Raw genomic sequence first — 19,714 nt, forward strand, 5'->3', positions numbered from 1 at the left:
TGTTATTCCAGCCTCTGAAACTGTCCTATTCCAAAGAAGAATCCAATAGAAAGTGAGCTGATACGACATCCCATCCAGGTTCAATGATCTACCTCCATCCAAATATTTTTTTGTGGAAACCCATTCATCCTGTCTAGCAATGCCAAGCCAGTAGGTGATCCCACTGGTAACATTCTCAAGTATTCTCCCAGGCCAATTGAAAAAAATCTAAACTGTGTCTTTACCTGACATTGTCAAAACGTAATGGTGATACTATGTGATTGTAAGTTAAATCGCAAAACCCCCCTGGTAACACTCATTCAACGATAAATCCGTCCACACTTGCAGTAGATGTTTAAATTCATGATGGCGTTGCAAACCTCAGGTGTTGAAAGATATTTTTCTGGTCCTCCTACTCTGCAGGTGAATAATAGCAGTTAAAAAACAATGAAACTGTTGCATTTAGGGACCACGTGGCCTAATGGACAAGGCGTCTGACTTCGGATCAGAAGATTGAGGGTTCGAGTCCCTTCTTGGTTGAAACTTCCAAGATATTTGTAAGAAGTCTTGTGCAAAGTTGAATTTCATCAGGTATATGCATTGTTGTTTCCAACAAAATATACTTCCATTATATTTAAATTCATTCTCTTCACCGTCTATTTTAATGGGGAAATTAAAGGTGATAGGCTCTCACAACTGATTGACAATTATTTACTGCCTGCATCATAGAAGTTCTCATTTGGCATGAAATCTGGATTTACTGTAGTTGGATAAAATCAAGAGAAAAGGGCCGGTTAGCTCAGATGGTCAGAGCGTGGTGCTAATAACGCCAAGGTCATGGGTTCAATCCCCATACTGGCCAAGGATTGCCAGAATATCATATGTTTTTATTTAGTCTGTGTTATTCCAGCCTCTGAAACTGTCCTATTCCAAAGAAGAATCCAATAGAAAGTCAGCTGTTACTACATCCCATCCAGGTTCAATGATCTACCTCCATCCAAATATTTTTTTGTGGAAACCCATCCATCCTGTCTAGCAATGCCAAGCCAGTAGGTGATCCCACTGGTAACATTCTCAAGTATTCTCCCAGGCCAATTAAAAAAAATCTAAACTGTGTCTTTACCTGACATTGTCAGAACGTAATGGTGATACTATGTGATTGTAAGTTAAATCCCCAAAAAAACCCGGTAACACTCATTCAACGATAAATCCGTCCACACTTGCAGTAGATATTTAAATTCATGATGGCGTTGCAAACCTCAGGTGTTGAAAGATATTTTTCTGGTCCTCCTACTCTGCAGGTGAATAATAGCAGTTAAAAAAAAGTGAAACTGCTGCATTTAGGGACCACGTGGCCTAATGGACAAGGCGTCTGACTTCGGATCAGAAGATTGAGGGTTCGAGTCCCTTCGTGGTTGAAACTTCCAAGATATTTGTAAGATGTCTTGTGCAAAGTTGAATTTCATCAGATATATGCATTGTTGTTTCCAACAAAATATACTTCCATTATATTTAAATTCATTCTCTTCACCGTCTATTTTAATGGGGAAATTAAAGGTGATAGGCTCTCACAACTGATTGACAATTATTTACTGCCTGCATCATAGAAGTTCTCATTTGGCCTGGAATCTGGATTTACTGTAGTTGGATAAAATCAAGAGAAAAGGGCCGGTTAGCTCAGATGGTCAGAGCGTGGTGCTAATAACGCCAAGGTCATGGGTTCAATCCCCATACTGGCCAAGGATTGCCAGGATATCATGTTTTTATTTAGTCTGTGTTATTCCAGCCTCTGAAACTGTCCTATTCCAAAGAAGAATCCAATAGAAAGTGATCTGATACGACATCCCATCCAGGTTCAATGATCTACCTCCATCCAAATATTTTTTTGTGGAAACCCATTCATCCTGTCTAGCAATGCCAAGCCAGTAGGTGATCCCACTGGTAACATTCTCAAGTATTCTCCCAGGCCAATTAAAAAAAATCTAAACTGTGTCTTTACCTGACATTGTCAGAACGTAATGGTGATACTATGTGATTGTAAGTTAAGTCGCAAAACCCCCTGGTAACACTCATTCAACAATAAATCCGTCCACACTTGCAGTACATATTTAAATTCATGATGGCGTTGCAAACCTCAGGTGTTGAAAGATATTTTTCTGGTCCTCCTACTATGCAGGTGAATAATAGCAGTTAAAAAAAAGTGAAACTGCTGCATTTAGGGACCACGTGGCCTAATGGACAAGGCGTCTGACTTCGGATCAGAAGATTGAGGGTTCGAGTCCCTTCGTGGTTGAAACTTCCAAGATATTTGTAAGATGTCTTGTGCAAAGTTGAATTTCATCAGATATATGCATTGTTGTTTCCAACAAAATATACTTCCATTATATTTAAATTCATTCTCTTCACCGTCTATTTTAATGGGGAAATTAAAGGTGATAGGCTCTCACAACTGATTGACAATTATTTACTGCCTGCATCATAGAAGTTCTCATTTGGCCTGGAATCTGGATTTACTGTAGTTGGATAAAATCAAGAGAAAAGGGCCGGTTAGCTCAGATGGTCAGAGCGTGGTGCTAATAACGCCAAGGTCATGGGTTCAATCCCCATACTGGCCAAGGATTGCCAGAATATCATATGTTTTTATTTAGTCTTTGTTATTCCAGCCTCTGAAACTGTCCTATTCCAAAGAAGAATCCAATAGAAAGTCAGCTGTTACTATATCCCATCCAGGTTCAATGATCTACCTCCATCCAAATATTTTTTTGTCGAAACCCATTCATTCTGTCTAGCAATGCCAAGCCAGTAGGTGATCCCACTGGTAACATTCTCAAGTATTCTCCCAGGCCAATTAAAAAAAATCTAAACTGTGTCTTTACCTGACATTGTCAGAACGTAATGGTGATACTATGTGATTGTAAGTTAAATCCCCCAAAAAACCCGGTAACACTCATTCAACGATAAATCCGTCCACACTTGCAGTAGATATTTAAATTCATGATGGCGTTGCAAACCTCAGGTGTTGAAAGATATTTTTCTGGTCCTCCTACTCTGCAGGTGAATAATAGCAGTTAAAAAAAAGTGAAACTGCTGCATTTAGGGACCACGTGGCCTAATGGACAAGGCGTCTGACTTCGGATCAGAAGATTGAGGGTTCGAGTCCCTTCGTGGTTGAAACTTCCAAGATATTTGTAAGATGTCTTGTGCAAAGTTGAATTTCATCAGATATATGCATTGTTGTTTCCAACAAAATATACTTCCATTATATTTAAATTCATTCTCTTCACCGTCTATTTTAATGGGGAAATTAAAGGTGATAGGCTCTCACAACTGATTGACAATTATTTACTGCCTGCATCATAGAAGTTCTCATTTGGCCTGGAATCTGGATTTACTGTAGTTGGATAAAATCAAGAGAAAAGGGCCGGTTAGCTCAGATGGTCAGAGCGTGGTGCTAATAACGCCAAGGTCATGGGTTCAATCCCCATACTGGCCAAGGATTGCCAGGATATCATGTTTTTATTTAGTCTGTGTTATTCCAGCCTCTGAAACTGTCCTATTCCAAAGAAGAATCCAATAGAAAGTGATCTGATACGACATCCCATCCAGGTTCAATGATCTACCTCCATCCAAATATTTTTTTGTGGAAACCCATTCATCCTGTCTAGCAATGCCAAGCCAGTAGGTGATCCCACTGGTAACATTCTCAAGTATTCTCCCAGGCCAATTAAAAAAAATCTAAACTGTGTCTTTACCTGACATTGTCAGAACGTAATGGTGATACTATGTTATTGTAAGTTAAGTCGCAAAACCCCCTGGTAACACTCATTCAACAATAAATCCGTCCACACTTGCAGTACATATTTAAATTCATGATGGCGTTGCAAACCTCAGGTGTTGAAAGATATTTTTCTGGTCCTCCTACTCTGCAGGTGAATAATAGCAGTTAAAAAAAAGTGAAACTGCTGCATTTAGGGACCACGTGGCCTAATGGACAAGGCGTCTGACTTCGGATCAGAAGATTGAGGGTTCGAGTCCCTTCTTGGTTGAAACTTCCAAGATATTTGTAAGAAGTCTTGTGCAAAGTTGAATTTCATCAGATATATGCATTGTTGTTTCCAACAAAATATACTTCCATTATAGTTAAATTCATTCTCTTCACCGTGTATTTTAATGGGGAAATTAAAGGTGATAGGCTCTCACAACTGACTGACAATTGTTTACTGCCTGCATTTTCGAAGTTCTCATTTGGCCTGAAATCTGGATTTACTGTAGTTGGATAAAATCAAGAGAAAAGGGCCGGTTAGCTCAGATGGTCAGAGCGTGGTGCTAATAACGCCAAGGTCATGGGTTCAATCCCCATACTGGCCAAGGATTGCCAGGATACCATGTTTTTATTTAGTCTGTGTTATTCCAGCCTCTGAAACTGTCCTATTCCAAAGAAGAATCCAATAGAAAGTGATCTGATACGACATCCCATCCAGGTTCAATGATCTACCTCCATCCAAATATTTTTTTGTGGAAACCCATTCATCCTGTCTAGCAATGCCAAGCCAGTAGGTGATCCCACTGGTAACATTCTCAAGTATTCTCCCAGGCCAATTAAAAAAAATCTAAACTGTGTCTTTACCTGACATTGTCAGAACGTAATGGTGATACTATGTGATTGTAAGTTAAGTCGCAAAACCCCCTGGTAACACTCATTCAACAATAAATCCGTCCACACTTGCAGTACATATTTAAATTCATGATGGCGTTGCAAACCTCAGGTGTTGAAAGATATTTTTCTGGTCCTCCTACTCTGCAGGTGAATAATAGCAGTTAAAAAAAAGTGAAACTGCTGCATTTAGGGACCACGTGGCCTAATGGACAAGGCGTCTGACTTCGGATCAGAAGATTGAGGGTTCGAGTCCCTTTGTGGTTGAAACTTCCAAGATATTTGTAAGATGTCTTGTGCAAAGTTGAATTTCATCAGATATATGCATTGTTGTTTCCAACAAAATATACTTCCATTATATTTAAATTCATTCTCTTCACCGTCTATTTTAATGGGGAAATTAAAGGTGATAGGCTCTCACAACTGATTGACAATTATTTACTGCCTGCATCATAGAAGTTCTCATTTGGCCTGGAATCTGGATTTACTGTAGTTGGATAAAATCAAGAGAAAAGGGCCGGTTAGCTCAGATGGTCAGAGCGTGGTGCTAATAACGCCAAGGTCATGGGTTCAATCCCCATACTGGCCAAGGATTGCCAGGATATCATGTTTTTATTTAGTCTGTGTTATTCCAGCCTCTGAAACTGTCCTATTCCAAAGAAGAATCCAATAGAAAGTGATCTGATACGACATCCCATCCAGGTTCAATGATCTACCTCCATCCAAATATTTTTTTGTGGAAACCCATTCATCCTGTCTAGCAATGCCAAGCCAGTAGGTGATCCCACTGGTAACATTCTCAAGTATTCTCCCAGGCCAATTAAAAAAAATCTAAACTGTGTCTTTACCTGACATTGTCAGAACGTAATGGTGATACTATGTGATTGTAAGTTAAGTCGCAAAACCCCCTGGTAACACTCATTCAACAATAAATCCGTCCACACTTGCAGTACATATTTAAATTCATGATGGCGTTGCAAACCTCAGGTGTTGAAAGATATTTTTCTGGTCCTCCTACTCTGCAGGTGAATAATAGCAGTTAAAAAAAAATGAAACTGCTGCATTTAGGGACCACGTGGCCTAATGGACAAGGCCTCTGACTTCGTATCAGAAGATTGAGGGTTCGAGTCCCTTCGTGGTTGAAACTTCCAAGATATTTGTAAGATGTCTTGTGCAAAGTTGAATTTCATCAGATATATGCATTGTTGTTTCCAACAAAATATACTTCCATTATATTTAAATTCATTCTCTTCACCGTCTATTTTAATGGGGAAATTAAAGGTGATAGGCTCTCACAACTGATTGACAATTATTTACTGCCTGCATCATAGAAGTTCTCATTTGGCCTGGAATCTGGATTTACTGTAGTTGGATAAAATCAAGAGAAAAGGGCCAGTTAGCTCAGATGGTCAGAGCGTGGTGCTAATAACGCCAAGGTCATGGGTTCAATCCCCATACTGGCCAAGGATTGCCAGAATATCATATGTTTTTATTTAGTCTGTGTTATTCCAGCCTCTGAAACTGTCCTATTCCAAAGAAGAATCCAATAGAAAGTGAGCTGATACGACATCCCATCCAGGTTCAATGATCTACCTCCATCCAAATATTTTTTTGTGGAAACCCATTCATCCTGTCTAGCAATGCCAAGCCAGTAGGTGATCCCACTGGTAACATTCTCAAGTATTCTCCCAGGCCAATTAAAAAAAATCTAAACTGTGTCTTTACCTGACATTGTCAGAACGTAATGGTGATACTATGTGATTGTAAGTTAAATCGCAAAACCCCCTGGTAACACTCATTCAACGATAAATCCGTCCACACTTGCAGTAGATGTTTAAATTCATGATGGCGTTGCAAACCTCAGGTGTTGAAAGATATTTTTCTGGTCCTCCTACTCTGCAGGTGAATAATAGCAATTTAAAAAAAATGAAACTGTTGCATTTAGGGACCACGTGGCCTAATGGACAAGGCGTCTGACTTCGGATCAGAAGATTGAGGGTTCGAGTCCCTTCTTGGTTGAAACTTCCAAGATATTTGTAAGATGTCTTGTGCAAAGTTGAATTTCCTCAGGTATGAGCGTTGTTGTTTCCAACAAAATATACTTCGATTATATTTGAATTCATTCTCTTCACCGTCTATTTTAATGGGGAAATTAAAGGTGATAGGCTCTCACAACTGATTGACAATTATTTACTGCCTGCATCATAGACGTTCTCATTTGGCCTGGAATCTGGATTTACTGTAGTTGGATAAAATCAAGAGAAAAGGGCCGGTTAGCTCAGATGGTCAGAGCGTGGTGCTAATAACGCCAAGGTCATGGGTTCAATCCCCATACTGGCCAAGGCTTGCCAGGATATCATGTTTTTATTTATTCTGTGTTATTCCAGCCTCTGAAACTGTCCTATTCCAAAGAAGAATCCAATAGAAAGTGAGCTGATACTACATCCCATCCAGGTTCAATGATCTACCTCCATCCAAATATTTTTTTGTGGAAACCCATTCATCCTGTCTAGCAATGCCAAGCCAGTAGGTGATCCCACTGGTAACATTCTCAAGTATTCTCCCAGGCCAATTAAAACAAATCTAAACTGTGTCTTTACCTGACATTGTCAGAACGTAATGGTGATACTATGTGATTGTAAGTTAAATCGCAAAACCCCCTGGTAACACTCATTCAACGATAAATCCGTCCACACTTGCAGTAGATGTTTAAATTCATGATGGCGTTGCAAACCTCAGGTGTTGAAAGATATTTTTCTGGTCCTCCTACTCTGCAGGTGAATAATAGCAATTTAAAAAAAATGAAACTGTTGCATTTAGGGACCACGTGGCCTAATGGACAAGGCGTCTGACTTCGGATCAGAAGATTGAGGGTTCGAGTCCCTTCTTGGTTGAAACTTCCAAGATATTTGTAAGATGTCTTGTGCAAAGTTGAATTTCCTCAGGTATGAGCGTTGTTGTTTCCAACAAAATATACTTCGATTATATTTGAATTCATTCTCTTCACCGTCTATTTTAATTTGGGAAATTAAAGGTGATAGGCTCTCACAACTGATTGACAATTATTTACTGCCTGCATCATAGACGTTCTCATTTGGCCTGGAATCTGGATTTACTGTAGTTGGATAAAATCAAGAGAAAAGGGCCGGTTAGCTCAGATGGTCAGAGCGTGGTGCTAATAACGCCAAGGTCATGGGTTCAATCCCCATACTGGCCAAGGATTGCCAGAATATCATATGTTTTTATTTAGTCTGTGTTATTCCAGCCTCTGAAACTGTCCTATTCCAAAGAAGAATCCAATAGAAAGTCAGCTGTTACTACATCCAATCCAGGTTCAATGATCTACCTCCATCCAAATATTTTTTTGTGGAAACCCATTCATCCTGTCTAGCAATGCCAAGCCAGTAGGTGATCCCACTGGTAACATTCTCAAGTATTCTCCCAGGCCAATTAAAACAAATCTAAACTGTGTCTTTACCTGACATTGTCAGAACGTAATGGTGATACTATGTGATTGTAAGTTAAATCGCAAAACCCCCTGGTAACACTCATTCAACGATAAATCCGTCCACACTTGCAGTACATATTTAAATTCATGATGGCGTTGCAAACCTCAGGTGTTGAAAGATATTTTTCTGGTCCTCCTACTCTGCAGGTGAATAATAGCAGTTAAAAAAAAATGAAACTGCTGCATTTAGGGACCACGTGGCCTAATGGACAAGGCGTCTGACTTCGGATCAGAAGATTGAGGGTTCGAGTCCCTTCGTGGTTGAAACTTCCAAGATATTTGTAAGATGTCTTGTGCAAAGTTGAATTTCATCAGATATATGCATTGTTGTTTCCAACAAAATATACTTCCATTATATTTAAATTCATTCTCTTCACCGTCTATTTTAATGGGGAAATTAAAGGTGATAGGCTCTCACAACTGATTGACAATTATTTACTGCCTGCATCATAGAAGTTCTCATTTGGCCTGGAATCTGGATTTACTGTAGTTGGATAAAATCAAGAGAAAAGGGCCAGTTAGCTCAGAAGGTCAGAGCGTGGTGCTAATAACGCCAAGGTCATGGGTTCAATCCCCATACTGGCCAAGGATTGCCATGATATCATGTTTTTATTTAGTCTGTGTTATTCCAGCCTCTGAAACTGTCCTATTCCAAAGAAGAATCCAATAGAAAGTGAGCTGATACGACATCCCATCCAGGTTCAATGATCTACCTCCATCCAAATATTTTTTTGTGGAAACCCATTCATCCTGTCTAGCAATGCCAAGCCAGTAGGTGATCCCACTGGTAACATTCTCAAGTATTCTCTCAGGCCAATTAAAAAAAATCTAAACTGTGTCTTTACTTGACATTGTCAGAACGTAATGGTGATACTATGTGATTGTAAGTTAAGTCGCAAAACCCCCTGGTAACACTCATTCAACAATAAATCCGTCCACACTTGCAGTAGATGTTTAAATTCATGATGGCGTTGCAAACCTCAGGTGTTGAAAGATATTTTTCTGGTCCTCCTACTCTGCAGGTGAATAATAGCAGTTAAAAAAAAGTGAAACTGCTGCATTTAGGGACCACGTGGCTTAATGGACAAGGCGTCTGACTTCGGATCAGAAGATTGAGGGTTCGAGTCCCTTCGTGGTTGAAACTTCCAAGATATTTGTAAGATGTCTTGTGCAAAGTTGAATTTCCTCAGGTATGAGCGTTGTTGTTTCCAACAAAATATACTTCGATTATATTTGAATTCATTCTCTTCACCGTCTATTTTAATGGGGAAATTAAAGGTGATAGGCTCTCACAACTGATTGACAATTATTTACTGCCTGCATCATAGACGTTCTCATTTGGCCTGGAATCTGGATTTACTGTAGTTGGATAAAATCAAGAGAAAAGGGCCGGTTAGCTCAGATGGTCAGAGCGTGGTGCTAATAACGCCAAGGTCATGGGTTCAATCCCCATACTGGCCAAGGCTTGCCAGGATATCATGTTTTTATTTATTCTGTGTTATTCCAGCCTCTGAAACTGTCCTATTCCAAAGAAGAATCAAATAAAAAGTGAGCTGATACTACATCCCATCCAGGTTCAATGATCTACCTCCATCCAAATATTTTTTTGTGGAAACCCATTCATCCTGTCTAGCAATGCCAAGCCAGTAGGTGATCCCACTGGTAACATTCTCAAGTATTCTCCCAGGCCAATTAAAACAAATCTAAACTGTGTCTTTACCTGACATTGTCAGAACGTAATGGTGATACTATGTGATTGTAAGTTAAATCCCAAAAAAAACCCGGTAACACTCATTCAACGATAAATCCGTCCACACTTGCAGTAGATATTTAAATTCATGATGGCGTTGCAAACCTCAGGTGTTGAAAGATATTTTTCTGGTCCTCCTACTCTGCAGGTGAATAATAGCAGTTAAAAAAAAATGAAACTGCTGCATTTAGGGACCACGTGGCCTAATGGACAAGGCGTCTGACTTCGGATCAGAAGATTGAGGGTTCGAGTCCCTTCGTGGTTGAAACTTCCAAGATATTTGTAAGATCTCTTGTGCAAAGTTGAATTTCATCAGATATATGCATTGTTGTTTCCAACAAAATATACTTCCATTATATTTAAATTCATTCTCTTCACCGTCTATTTTAATGGGGAAATTAAAGGTGATAGGCTCTCACAACTGATTGACAATTATTTACTGCCTGCATCATAGAAGTTCTCATTTGGCCTGGAATCTGGATTTACTGTAGTTGGATAAAATCAAGAGAAAAGGGCCAGTTAGCTCAGATGGTCAGAGTGTGGTGCTAATAACGCCAAGGTCATGGGTTCAATCCCCATACTGGCCAAGGATTGCCAGAATATCATATGTTTTTATTTAGTCTGTGTTATTCCAGCCTCTGAAACTGTCCTATTCCAAAGAAGAATCCAATAGAAAGTGAGCTGATACGACATCCCATCCAGGTTCAATGATCTACCTCCATCCAAATATTTTTTTGTGGAAACCCATTCATCCTGTCTAGCAATGCCAAGCCAGTAGGTGATCCCACTGGTAACATTCTCAAGTATTCTCCCAGGCCAATTAAAAAAAATCTAAACTGTGTCTTTACCTGACATTGTCAGAACGTAATGGTGATACTATGTGATTGTAAGTTAAATCGCAAAACCCCCTGGTAACACTCATTCAACGATAAATCCGTCCACACTTGCAGTAGATGTTTAAATTCATGATGGCGTTGCAAACCTCAGGTGTTGAAAGATATTTTTCTGGTCCTCCTACTCTGCAGGTGAATAATAGCAATTTAAAAAAAATGAAACTGTTGCATTTAGGGACCACGTGGCCTAATGGACAAGGCGTCTGACTTCGGATCAGAAGATTGAGGGTTCGAGTCCCTTCTTGGTTGAAACTTCCAAGATATTTGTAAGAAGTCTTGTGCAATGTTGAATTTCATCAGGTATATGCATTGTTGTTTCCAACAAAATATACTTCCATTATATTTAAATTCATTCTCTTCACCGTCTATTTTAATGGGGAAATTAAAGGTGATAGGCTCTCACAACTGATTGACAATTATTTACTGCCTGCATCATAGAAGTTCTCATTTGGCCTGGAATCTGGATTTACTGTAGTTGGATAAAATCAAGAGAAAAGGGCCGGTTAGCTCAGATGGTCAGAGCGTGGTGCTAATAACGCCAAGGTCATGGGTTCAATCCCCATACTGGCCAAGGATTGCCATGATATCATGTTTTTATTTAGTCTGTGTTATTCCAGCCTCTGAAACTGTCCTATTCCAAAGAAGAATCCAATAGAAAGTGAGCTGATACGACATCCCATCCAGGTTCAATGATCTACCTCCATCCAAATATTTTTTTGTGGAAACCCATTCATCCTGTCTAGCAATGCCAAGCCAGTAGGTGATCCCACTGGTAACATTCTCAAGTATTCTCTCAGGCCAATTAAAAAAAATCTAAACTGTGTCTTTACTTGACATTGTCAGAACGTAATGGTGATACTATGTGATTGTAAGTTAAGTCGCAAAACCCCCTGGTAACACTCATTCAACAATAAATCCGTCCACACTTGCAGTAGATGTTTAAATTCATGATGGCGTTGCAAACCTCAGGTGTTGAAAGATATTTTTCTGGTCCTCCTACTCTGCAGGTGAATAATAGCAGTTAAAAAAAAGTGAAACTGCTGCATTTAGGGACCACGTGGCCTAATGGACAAGGCGTCTGACTTCGGATCAGAAGATTGAGGGTTCGAGTCCCTTCGTGGTTGAAACTTCCAAGATATTTGTAAGATGTCTTGTGCAAAGTTGAATTTCCTCAGGTATGAGCGTTGTTGTTTCCAACAAAATATACTTCGATTATATTTGAATTCATTCTCTTCACCGTCTATTTTAATGGGGAAATTAAAGGTGATAGGCTCTCACAACTGATTGACAATTATTTACTGCCTGCATCATAGACGTTCTCATTTGGCCTGGAATCTGGATTTACTGTAGTTGGATAAAATCAAGAGAAAAGGGCCGGTTAGCTCAGATGGTCAGAGCGTGGTGCTAATAACGCCAAGGTCATGGGTTCAATCCCCATACTGGCCAAGGCTTGCCAGGATATCATGTTTTTATTTATTCTGTGTTATTCCAGCCTCTGAAACTGTCCTATTCCAAAGAAGAATCCAATAGAAAGTGAGCTGATACTACATCCCATCCAGGTTCAATGATCTACCTCCATCCAAATATTTTTTTGTGGAAACCCATTCATCCTGTCTAGCAATGCCAAGCCAGTAGGTGATCCCACTGGTAACATTCTCAAGTATTCTCCCAGGCCAATTAAAAAAAATCTAAACTGTGTCTTTACCTGACATTGTCAGAACGTAATGGTGATACTATGTGATTGTAAGTTAAATCGCAAAACCCCCTGGTAACACTCATTCAACGATAAATCCGTCCACACTTGCAGTAGATGTTTAAATTCATGATGGCGTTGCAAACCTCAGGTGTTGAAAGATATTTTTCTGGTCCTCCTAATCTGCAGGTGAATAATAGCAGTTAAAAAAAAATGAAACTGCTGCATTTAGGGACCACGTGGCCTAATGGACAAGGCGTCTGACTTCGGATCAGAAGATTGAGGGTTCGAGTCCCTTCGTGGTTGAAACTTCCAAGATATTTGTAAGAAGTCTTGTGCAAAGTTGAATTTCATCAGGTATATGCATTGTTGTTTCCAACAAAATATACTTCCATTATATTTAAATTCATTCTCTTCACCGTCTATTTTAATGGGGAAATTAAAGGTGATAGGCTCTCACGACTGATTGACAATTATTTACTGCCTGCATCATAGAAGTTCTCATTTGGCCTGAAATCTGGATTTACTGTAGTTGGATAAAATCAAGAGAAAAGGGCTGGTTAGCTCAGATGGTCAGAGTGTGGTGCTAATAACGCCAAGGTCATGGGTTAAATCCCCATACTGGCCAAGGATTGCCAGAATATCATATGTTTTTATTTAGTCTGTGTTATTCCAGCCTCTGAAACTGTCCTATTCCAAAGAAGAATCCAATAGAAAGTCAGCTGTTACTACATCCAATCCAGGTTCAATGATCTACCTCCATCCAAATATTTTTTTGTGGAAACCCATTCATCCTGTCTAGCAATGCCAAGCCAGTAGGTGATCCCACTGGTAACATTCTCAAGTATTCTCCCAGGCCAATTAAAAAAAATCTAAACTGTGTCTTTACCTGACATTGTCAGAACGTAATGGTGATACTATGTGATTGTAAGTTAAGTCGCAAAACCCCCTGGTAACACTCATTCAACAATAAATCCGTCCACACTTGCAGTACATATTTAAATTCATGATGGCGTTGCAAACCTCAGGTGTTGAAAGATATTTTTCTGGTCCTCCTACTCTGCAGGTGAATAATAGCAGTGAAAAAGAAAGTGAAACTGCTGCATTTAGGGACCACGTGGCCTAATGGACAAGGCGTCTGACTTCGGATCAGAAGATGGAGGGTTCGAGTCCCTTCTTGGTTGAAACTTCCAAGATATTTGTAAGAAGTCTTGCGCAAAGTTGAATTTCATCAGATATATGCATTTTTGTTTCCAACAAAATATACTTCCATTATAGTTAAATTCATTCTCTTCACCGTCTATTTTAATTGGGAAATTAAAGGTGATAGGCTCTCACAACTGATTGACAATTATTTACTGCCTGCATCATAGAAGTTCTCATTTGGCCTGAAATCTGGATTTACTGTAGTTGGATAAAATCAAGAGAAAAGGGCCGGTTAGCTCAGATGGTCAGAGCGTGGTGCTAATAACGCCAAGGTCATGGGTTCAATCCCCATACTGGCCAAGGATTGCCAGGATATCATGTTTTTATTTAGTCTGTGTTATTCCAGCCTCTGAAACTGTCCTATTCCAAAGAAGAATCCAATAGAAAGTCAGCTGTTACTACATCCCATCCAGGTTCAATGATCTCCCTCCATCCAAAGGTTTTTTTGTGGAAACCCATTCATTCTGTCTAGCAATGCCAAGCCAGTAGGTGATCCCACTGGTAACATTCTCAAGTATTCTCCCAGGCCAATTAAAAAAAATCAAAACTGTGTCTTTACCTGACATTGTCAGAACGTAATGGTGATACTATGTGATTGTAAGTTAAATCCCAAAAAAAACCCGGTAACACTCATTCAATGATAAATCCGTCCACACTTGCAGTACATATTTAAATTCATGATGGCGTTGCAAACCTCAGGTGTTGAAAGATATTTTTCTGGTCCTCCTACTTTGCAGGTGAATAATAGCAGTTAAAAAAAATGAAACTGTTGCATTTAGGGACCACGTGGCCTAATGGACAAGGTGTCTGACTTCGGATCAGAAGATGGAGGGTTCGAGTCCCTTCTTGGTTGAAACTTCCAAGATATTTGTAAGAAGTCTTGTGCAAAGTAGAATTTCCTCAAGTATGAGCATTGTTGTTTCCAACAAAACATACTTCCATTATAGTTAAATTCATTCTCTTCACCGTCTATTTTAATGGGGAGATTAAAGGTGATACGCTCTCACAACTGATTGACAATTATTTACTGCCTGCATCATAGAAGTTCTCATTTGGCCTGAAATCTGGATTTACTGTAGTTGGATAAAATCAAGAGAAAAGGGCTGGTTAGCTCAGATGGTCAGAGTGTGGTGCTAATAACGCCAAGGTCATGGGTTAAATCCCCATACTGGCCAAGGATTGCCAGAATATCATATGTTTTTATTTAGTCTGTGTTATTCCAGCCTCTGAAACTGTCCTATTCCAAAGAAGAATCCAATAGAAAGTCAGCTGTTACTACATCCAATCCAGGTTCAATGATCTACCTCCATCCAAATATTTTTTTGTGGAAACCCATTCATCCTGTCTAGCAATGCCAAGCCAGTAGGTGATCCCACTGGTAACATTCTCAAGTATTCTCCCAGGCCAATTAAAACAAATCTAAACTGTGTCTTTACCTGACATTGTCAGAACGTAATGGTGATACTATGTGATTGTAAGTTAAATCGCAAAACCCCCTGGTAACACTCATTCAACGATAAATCCGTCCACACTTGCAGTAGATGTTTAAATTCATGATGGCGTTGCAAACCTCAGGTGTTGAAAGATATTTCTCTGTTCCTCCTACTCTGCCGGTGAATAATAGCAGTAAAAAAAAAGTGAAACTGCTGCATTTAGGGACCACGTGGCCTAATGGACAAGGTGTCTGACTTCGGATCAGAAGATTGAGGGTTCGAGTCCCTTCGTGGTTGAAACTTCCAAGATATTTGTTAGATGTCTTGTGCAAAGTTGAATTTCCTCAGGTATGAGCGTTGTTGTTTCCAACAAAATATACTTCCATTATATTTGAATTCATTCTCTTCACCGTCTATTTTAATGGGGAAATTAAAGGTGATAGGCTCTCACAACTGATTGACAATTATTTACTGCCTGCATCATAGAAGTTCTCATTTGGCATGAAATCTGGATTTACTGTAGTTGGATAAAATCAAGAGAAAAGGGCCGGTTAGCTCAGATGGTCAGAGCGTGGTGCTAATAACGCCAAGGTCATGGGCTCAATCCCCATACTGGCCAAGGATTGCCAGGATATCATCTTTTTATTTAGTCTGTGTTATTCCAGCCTCTGAAACTGTCCTATTCCAAAGAAGAATCCAATAGAAAGTGAGCTGATACGACATCCCATCCAGGTTCAATGATCTACCTCCATCCAAATATTTTTTTGTGGAAACCCATTCATCCTGTCTAGCAATGCCAAGCCAGTAGGTGATCCCACTGGTAACATTCTCAAGTATTCTCCCAGGCCAATTAAAAAAAATCTAAACTGTGTCTTTACCTGACATTGTCAGAACGTAATGGTGATACTATGTGATTGTAAGTTAAGTCGCAAAACCCCCTGGTAACACTCATTCAACAATAAATCCGTCCACACTTGCAGTACATATTTAAATTCATGATGGCGTTGCAAACCTCAGGTGTTGAAAGATATTTTTCTGGTCCTTCTACTCTGCAGGTGAATAATAGCAGTTAAAAAAAAGTGAAACTCCTGCATTTAGGGACCACGTGGCCTAATGGACAAGGCGTCTGACTTCGGATCAGAAGATGGAGGGTTCGAGTCCCTTCTTGGTTGAAACTTCCAAGATATTTGTAAGAAGTCTTGCGCAAAGTTGAATTTCATCAGATATATGCATTTTTGTTTCCAACAAAATATACTTCCATTATAGTTAAATTCATTCTCTTCACCGTCTATTTTAATTGGGAAATTAAAGGTGATAGGCTCTCACAACTGATTGACAATTATTTACTGCCTGCATCATAGAAGTTCTCATTTGGCCTGAAATCTGGATTTACTGTAGTTGGATAAAACCAAGAGAAAAGGGCCAGTTAGCTCAGATGGTCAGAGCGTGGTGCTAATAACGCCAAGGTCATGGGTTCAATCCCCATACTGGCCAAGGATTGCCAGAATATCATATGTTTTTATTTAGTCTGTGTTATTCCAGCCTCTGAAACTGTCCTATTCCAAAGAAGAATCCAATAGAAAGTCAGCTGTTACTACATCCCATCCAGGTTCAATGATCTACCTCCATCCAAATATTTTTTTGTGGAAACCCATTCATCCTGTCTAGCAATGCCAAGCCAGTAGGTGATCCCACTGGTAACATTCTCAAGTATTCTCCCAGGCCAATTAAAAAAAATCTAAACTGTGTCTTTACCTGACATTGTCAGAACGTAATGGTGATACTATGTGATTGTAAGTTAAATCGCAAAAACCCCCTGGTAACACTCATTCAACGATAAATCCGTCCACACTTGCAGTAGATGTTTAAATTCATGATGGCGTTGCAAACCTCAGGTGTTGAAAGATATTTTTCTGGTCCTCCTACTCTGCAGGTGAATAATAGCAGTTAAAAAAAAGTGAAACTGCTGCATTTAGGGACCACGTGGCCTAATGGACAAGGTGTCTGACTTCGGATCAGAAGATTGAGGGTTCGAGTCCCTTCGTGGTTGAAACTTCCAAGATATTTGTTAGATGTCTTGTGCAAAGTTGAATTTCCTCAGGTATGAGCGTTGTTGTTTCCAACAAAATATACTTCCATTATATTTGAATTCATTCTCTTCACCGTCTATTTTAATGGGGAAATTAAAGGTGATAGGCTCTCACAACTGATTGACAATTATTTACTGCCTGCATCATAGAAGTTCTCATTTGGCATGAAATCTGGATTTACTGTAGTTGGATAAAATCAAGAGAAAAGGGCCGGTTAGCTCAGATGGTCAGAGCGTGGTGCTAATAACGCCAAGGTCATGGGCTCAATCCCCATACTGGCCAAGGATTGCCAGGATATCATCTTTTTATTTAGTCTGTGTTATTCCAGCCTCTGAAACTGTCCTATTCCAAAGAAGAATCCAATAGAAAGTGAGCTGATACGACATCCCATCCAGGTTCAATGATCTACCTCCATCCAAATATTTTTTTGTGGAAACCCATTCATCCTGTCTAGCAATGCCAAGCCAGTAGGTGATCCCACTGGTAACATTCTCAAGTATTCTCCCAGGCCAATTAAAAAAAATCTAAACTGTGTCTTTACCTGACATTGTCAGAACGTAATGGTGATACTATGTGATTGTAAGTTAAGTCGCAAAACCCCCTGGTAACACTCATTCAACAATAAATCCGTCCACACTTGCAGTACATATTTAAATTCATGATGGCGTTGCAAACCTCAGGTGTTGAAAGATATTTTTCTGGTCCTTCTACTCTGCAGGTGAATAATAGCAGTTAAAAAAAAGTGAAACTCCTGCATTTAGGGACCACGTGGCCTAATGGACAAGGCGTCTGACTTCGGATCAGAAGATGGAGGGTTCGAGTCCCTTCTTGGTTGAAACTTCCAAGATATTTGTAAGAAGTCTTGCGCAAAGTTGAATTTCATCAGATATATGCATTTTTGTTTCCAACAAAATATACTTCCATTATAGTTAAATTCATTCTCTTCACCGTCTATTTTAATTGGGAAATTAAAGGTGATAGGCTCTCACAACTGATTGACAATTATTTACTGCCTGCATCATAGAAGTTCTCATTTGGCCTGAAATCTGGATTTACTGTAGTTGGATAAAACCAAGAGAAAAGGGCCGGTTAGCTCAGATGGTCAGAGCGTGGTGCTAATAACGCCAAGGTCATGGGTTCAATCCCCATACTGGCCAAGGATTGCCAGAATATCATATGTTTTTATTTAGTCTGTGTTATTCCAGCCTCTGAAACTGTCCTATTCCAAAGGAGAATCCAATAGAAAGTCAGCTGTTACTACATCCCATCCAGGTTCAATGATCTACCTCCATCCAAATATTTTTTTGTGGAAACCCATTCATCCTGTCTAGCAATGCCAAGCCAGTAGGTGATCCCACTGGTAACATTCTCAAGTATTCTCCCAGGCCAATTAAAAAAAATCTAAACTGTGTCTTTACCTGACATTGTCAGAACGTAATGGTGATACTATGTGATTGTAAGTTAAATCGCAAAAACCCCCTGGTAACACTCATTCAACGATAAATCCGTCCACACTTGCAGTAGATGTTTAAATTCATGATGGCGTTGCAAACCTCAGGTGTTGAAAGATATTTTTCTGGTCCTCCTACTCTGCAGGTGAATAATAGCAGTTAAAAAAAAGTGAAACTGCTGCATTTAGGGACCACGTGGCCTAATGGACAAGGTGTCTGACTTCGGATCAGAAGATTGAGGGTTCGAGTCCCTTCGTGGTTGAAACTTCCAAGATATTTGTTAGATGTCTTGTGCAAAGTTGAATTTCCTCAGTTATGAGCGTTGTTGTTTCCAACAAAATATACTTCCATTATATTTGAATTCATTCTCTTCACCGTCTATTTTAATGGGGAAATTAAAGGTGATAGGCTCTCACAACTGATTGACAATTATTTACTGCCTGCATCATAGAAGTTCTCATTTGGCATGAAATCTGGATTTACTGTAGTTGGATAAAATCAAGAGAAAAGGGCCGGTTAGCTCAGATGGTCAGAGCGTGGTGCTAATAACGCCAAGGTCATGGGCTCAATCCCCATACTGGCCAAGGATTGCCAGGATATCATCTTTTTATTTAGTCTGTGTTATTCCAGCCTCTGAAACTGTCCTATTCCAAAGAAGAATCCAATAGAAAGTGAGCTGATACGACATCCCATCCAGGTTCAATGATCTACCTCCATCCAAATATTTTTTTGTGGAAACCCATTCATCCTGTCTAGCAATGCCAAGCCAGTAGGTGATCCCACTGGTAACATTCTCAAGTATTCTCCCAGGCCAATTAAAAAAAATCTAAACTGTGTCTTTACCTGACATTGTCAGAACGTAATGGTGATACTATGTGATTGTAAGTTAAGTCGCAAAACCCCCTGGTAACACTCATTCAACAATAAATCCGTCCACACTTGCAGTACATATTTAAATTCATGATGGCGTTGCAAACCTCAGGTGTTGAAAGATATTTTTCTGGTCCTTCTACTCTGCAGGTGAATAATAGCAGTTAAAAAAAAGTGAAACTCCTGC

The 19,714-nt window shown here is 39.6% G+C and overlaps 39 non-coding genes across 39 annotated transcripts; all 39 read left to right on the forward strand.

Moving 5' to 3' along the window:
* The first annotated feature begins 446 nt into the window (after positions 1–446).
* On the forward strand, positions 447–519 carry trnar-ucg (transfer RNA arginine (anticodon UCG)). Its single transcript has one exon. It is a non-coding gene; the product is annotated as a tRNA-Arg (tRNA).
* A 248-nt stretch (positions 520–767) lies between these two features.
* trnai-aau (transfer RNA isoleucine (anticodon AAU)) lies at positions 768–841 on the forward strand. Its single transcript has one exon. It is a non-coding gene; the product is annotated as a tRNA-Ile (tRNA).
* A 483-nt stretch (positions 842–1,324) lies between these two features.
* Positions 1,325–1,397, forward strand: trnar-ucg (transfer RNA arginine (anticodon UCG)). Its single transcript has one exon. It is a non-coding gene; the product is annotated as a tRNA-Arg (tRNA).
* A 248-nt stretch (positions 1,398–1,645) lies between these two features.
* Positions 1,646–1,719, forward strand: trnai-aau (transfer RNA isoleucine (anticodon AAU)). The gene has a single exon. It is a non-coding gene; the product is annotated as a tRNA-Ile (tRNA).
* Positions 1,720–2,199: 480 nt separating this feature from the next.
* Positions 2,200–2,272, forward strand: trnar-ucg (transfer RNA arginine (anticodon UCG)). Its single transcript has one exon. It is a non-coding gene; the product is annotated as a tRNA-Arg (tRNA).
* Positions 2,273–2,520: 248 nt separating this feature from the next.
* On the forward strand, positions 2,521–2,594 carry trnai-aau (transfer RNA isoleucine (anticodon AAU)). Its single transcript has one exon. It is a non-coding gene; the product is annotated as a tRNA-Ile (tRNA).
* A 483-nt stretch (positions 2,595–3,077) lies between these two features.
* trnar-ucg (transfer RNA arginine (anticodon UCG)) lies at positions 3,078–3,150 on the forward strand. The gene has a single exon. It is a non-coding gene; the product is annotated as a tRNA-Arg (tRNA).
* A 248-nt stretch (positions 3,151–3,398) lies between these two features.
* Positions 3,399–3,472, forward strand: trnai-aau (transfer RNA isoleucine (anticodon AAU)). The gene has a single exon. It is a non-coding gene; the product is annotated as a tRNA-Ile (tRNA).
* Positions 3,473–3,952: 480 nt separating this feature from the next.
* Positions 3,953–4,025, forward strand: trnar-ucg (transfer RNA arginine (anticodon UCG)). The gene has a single exon. It is a non-coding gene; the product is annotated as a tRNA-Arg (tRNA).
* A 248-nt stretch (positions 4,026–4,273) lies between these two features.
* trnai-aau (transfer RNA isoleucine (anticodon AAU)) lies at positions 4,274–4,347 on the forward strand. The gene has a single exon. It is a non-coding gene; the product is annotated as a tRNA-Ile (tRNA).
* A 480-nt stretch (positions 4,348–4,827) lies between these two features.
* Positions 4,828–4,900, forward strand: trnar-ucg (transfer RNA arginine (anticodon UCG)). Its single transcript has one exon. It is a non-coding gene; the product is annotated as a tRNA-Arg (tRNA).
* Positions 4,901–5,148: 248 nt separating this feature from the next.
* On the forward strand, positions 5,149–5,222 carry trnai-aau (transfer RNA isoleucine (anticodon AAU)). Its single transcript has one exon. It is a non-coding gene; the product is annotated as a tRNA-Ile (tRNA).
* Positions 5,223–6,023: 801 nt separating this feature from the next.
* Positions 6,024–6,097, forward strand: trnai-aau (transfer RNA isoleucine (anticodon AAU)). Its single transcript has one exon. It is a non-coding gene; the product is annotated as a tRNA-Ile (tRNA).
* A 482-nt stretch (positions 6,098–6,579) lies between these two features.
* trnar-ucg (transfer RNA arginine (anticodon UCG)) lies at positions 6,580–6,652 on the forward strand. The gene has a single exon. It is a non-coding gene; the product is annotated as a tRNA-Arg (tRNA).
* Positions 6,653–6,900: 248 nt separating this feature from the next.
* Positions 6,901–6,974, forward strand: trnai-aau (transfer RNA isoleucine (anticodon AAU)). Its single transcript has one exon. It is a non-coding gene; the product is annotated as a tRNA-Ile (tRNA).
* Positions 6,975–7,454: 480 nt separating this feature from the next.
* Positions 7,455–7,527, forward strand: trnar-ucg (transfer RNA arginine (anticodon UCG)). Its single transcript has one exon. It is a non-coding gene; the product is annotated as a tRNA-Arg (tRNA).
* A 249-nt stretch (positions 7,528–7,776) lies between these two features.
* trnai-aau (transfer RNA isoleucine (anticodon AAU)) lies at positions 7,777–7,850 on the forward strand. Its single transcript has one exon. It is a non-coding gene; the product is annotated as a tRNA-Ile (tRNA).
* A 482-nt stretch (positions 7,851–8,332) lies between these two features.
* Positions 8,333–8,405, forward strand: trnar-ucg (transfer RNA arginine (anticodon UCG)). Its single transcript has one exon. It is a non-coding gene; the product is annotated as a tRNA-Arg (tRNA).
* Positions 8,406–8,653: 248 nt separating this feature from the next.
* trnai-aau (transfer RNA isoleucine (anticodon AAU)) lies at positions 8,654–8,727 on the forward strand. Its single transcript has one exon. It is a non-coding gene; the product is annotated as a tRNA-Ile (tRNA).
* A 480-nt stretch (positions 8,728–9,207) lies between these two features.
* Positions 9,208–9,280, forward strand: trnar-ucg (transfer RNA arginine (anticodon UCG)). The gene has a single exon. It is a non-coding gene; the product is annotated as a tRNA-Arg (tRNA).
* A 248-nt stretch (positions 9,281–9,528) lies between these two features.
* trnai-aau (transfer RNA isoleucine (anticodon AAU)) lies at positions 9,529–9,602 on the forward strand. The gene has a single exon. It is a non-coding gene; the product is annotated as a tRNA-Ile (tRNA).
* A 481-nt stretch (positions 9,603–10,083) lies between these two features.
* trnar-ucg (transfer RNA arginine (anticodon UCG)) lies at positions 10,084–10,156 on the forward strand. The gene has a single exon. It is a non-coding gene; the product is annotated as a tRNA-Arg (tRNA).
* Positions 10,157–10,404: 248 nt separating this feature from the next.
* Positions 10,405–10,478, forward strand: trnai-aau (transfer RNA isoleucine (anticodon AAU)). The gene has a single exon. It is a non-coding gene; the product is annotated as a tRNA-Ile (tRNA).
* Positions 10,479–10,960: 482 nt separating this feature from the next.
* On the forward strand, positions 10,961–11,033 carry trnar-ucg (transfer RNA arginine (anticodon UCG)). The gene has a single exon. It is a non-coding gene; the product is annotated as a tRNA-Arg (tRNA).
* Positions 11,034–11,281: 248 nt separating this feature from the next.
* On the forward strand, positions 11,282–11,355 carry trnai-aau (transfer RNA isoleucine (anticodon AAU)). Its single transcript has one exon. It is a non-coding gene; the product is annotated as a tRNA-Ile (tRNA).
* Positions 11,356–11,835: 480 nt separating this feature from the next.
* Positions 11,836–11,908, forward strand: trnar-ucg (transfer RNA arginine (anticodon UCG)). Its single transcript has one exon. It is a non-coding gene; the product is annotated as a tRNA-Arg (tRNA).
* A 248-nt stretch (positions 11,909–12,156) lies between these two features.
* On the forward strand, positions 12,157–12,230 carry trnai-aau (transfer RNA isoleucine (anticodon AAU)). Its single transcript has one exon. It is a non-coding gene; the product is annotated as a tRNA-Ile (tRNA).
* A 480-nt stretch (positions 12,231–12,710) lies between these two features.
* Positions 12,711–12,783, forward strand: trnar-ucg (transfer RNA arginine (anticodon UCG)). The gene has a single exon. It is a non-coding gene; the product is annotated as a tRNA-Arg (tRNA).
* A 248-nt stretch (positions 12,784–13,031) lies between these two features.
* Positions 13,032–13,105, forward strand: trnai-aau (transfer RNA isoleucine (anticodon AAU)). The gene has a single exon. It is a non-coding gene; the product is annotated as a tRNA-Ile (tRNA).
* Positions 13,106–13,909: 804 nt separating this feature from the next.
* Positions 13,910–13,983, forward strand: trnai-aau (transfer RNA isoleucine (anticodon AAU)). Its single transcript has one exon. It is a non-coding gene; the product is annotated as a tRNA-Ile (tRNA).
* Positions 13,984–14,784: 801 nt separating this feature from the next.
* Positions 14,785–14,858, forward strand: trnai-aau (transfer RNA isoleucine (anticodon AAU)). Its single transcript has one exon. It is a non-coding gene; the product is annotated as a tRNA-Ile (tRNA).
* A 482-nt stretch (positions 14,859–15,340) lies between these two features.
* On the forward strand, positions 15,341–15,413 carry trnar-ucg (transfer RNA arginine (anticodon UCG)). Its single transcript has one exon. It is a non-coding gene; the product is annotated as a tRNA-Arg (tRNA).
* Positions 15,414–15,661: 248 nt separating this feature from the next.
* Positions 15,662–15,735, forward strand: trnai-aau (transfer RNA isoleucine (anticodon AAU)). The gene has a single exon. It is a non-coding gene; the product is annotated as a tRNA-Ile (tRNA).
* Positions 15,736–16,536: 801 nt separating this feature from the next.
* Positions 16,537–16,610, forward strand: trnai-aau (transfer RNA isoleucine (anticodon AAU)). The gene has a single exon. It is a non-coding gene; the product is annotated as a tRNA-Ile (tRNA).
* Positions 16,611–17,093: 483 nt separating this feature from the next.
* Positions 17,094–17,166, forward strand: trnar-ucg (transfer RNA arginine (anticodon UCG)). The gene has a single exon. It is a non-coding gene; the product is annotated as a tRNA-Arg (tRNA).
* A 248-nt stretch (positions 17,167–17,414) lies between these two features.
* Positions 17,415–17,488, forward strand: trnai-aau (transfer RNA isoleucine (anticodon AAU)). Its single transcript has one exon. It is a non-coding gene; the product is annotated as a tRNA-Ile (tRNA).
* An 801-nt stretch (positions 17,489–18,289) lies between these two features.
* Positions 18,290–18,363, forward strand: trnai-aau (transfer RNA isoleucine (anticodon AAU)). The gene has a single exon. It is a non-coding gene; the product is annotated as a tRNA-Ile (tRNA).
* Positions 18,364–18,846: 483 nt separating this feature from the next.
* trnar-ucg (transfer RNA arginine (anticodon UCG)) lies at positions 18,847–18,919 on the forward strand. Its single transcript has one exon. It is a non-coding gene; the product is annotated as a tRNA-Arg (tRNA).
* A 248-nt stretch (positions 18,920–19,167) lies between these two features.
* On the forward strand, positions 19,168–19,241 carry trnai-aau (transfer RNA isoleucine (anticodon AAU)). The gene has a single exon. It is a non-coding gene; the product is annotated as a tRNA-Ile (tRNA).
* The last annotated feature ends 473 nt before the right edge of the window (positions 19,242–19,714 follow it).

The sequence above is a fragment of the Gasterosteus aculeatus genome, chromosome 13 (genome assembly GCF_964276395.1).
Source record: "Gasterosteus aculeatus chromosome 13, fGasAcu3.hap1.1, whole genome shotgun sequence".
In the NCBI taxonomy this organism is placed as follows: Eukaryota; Metazoa; Chordata; class Actinopteri; order Perciformes; family Gasterosteidae; genus Gasterosteus; species Gasterosteus aculeatus.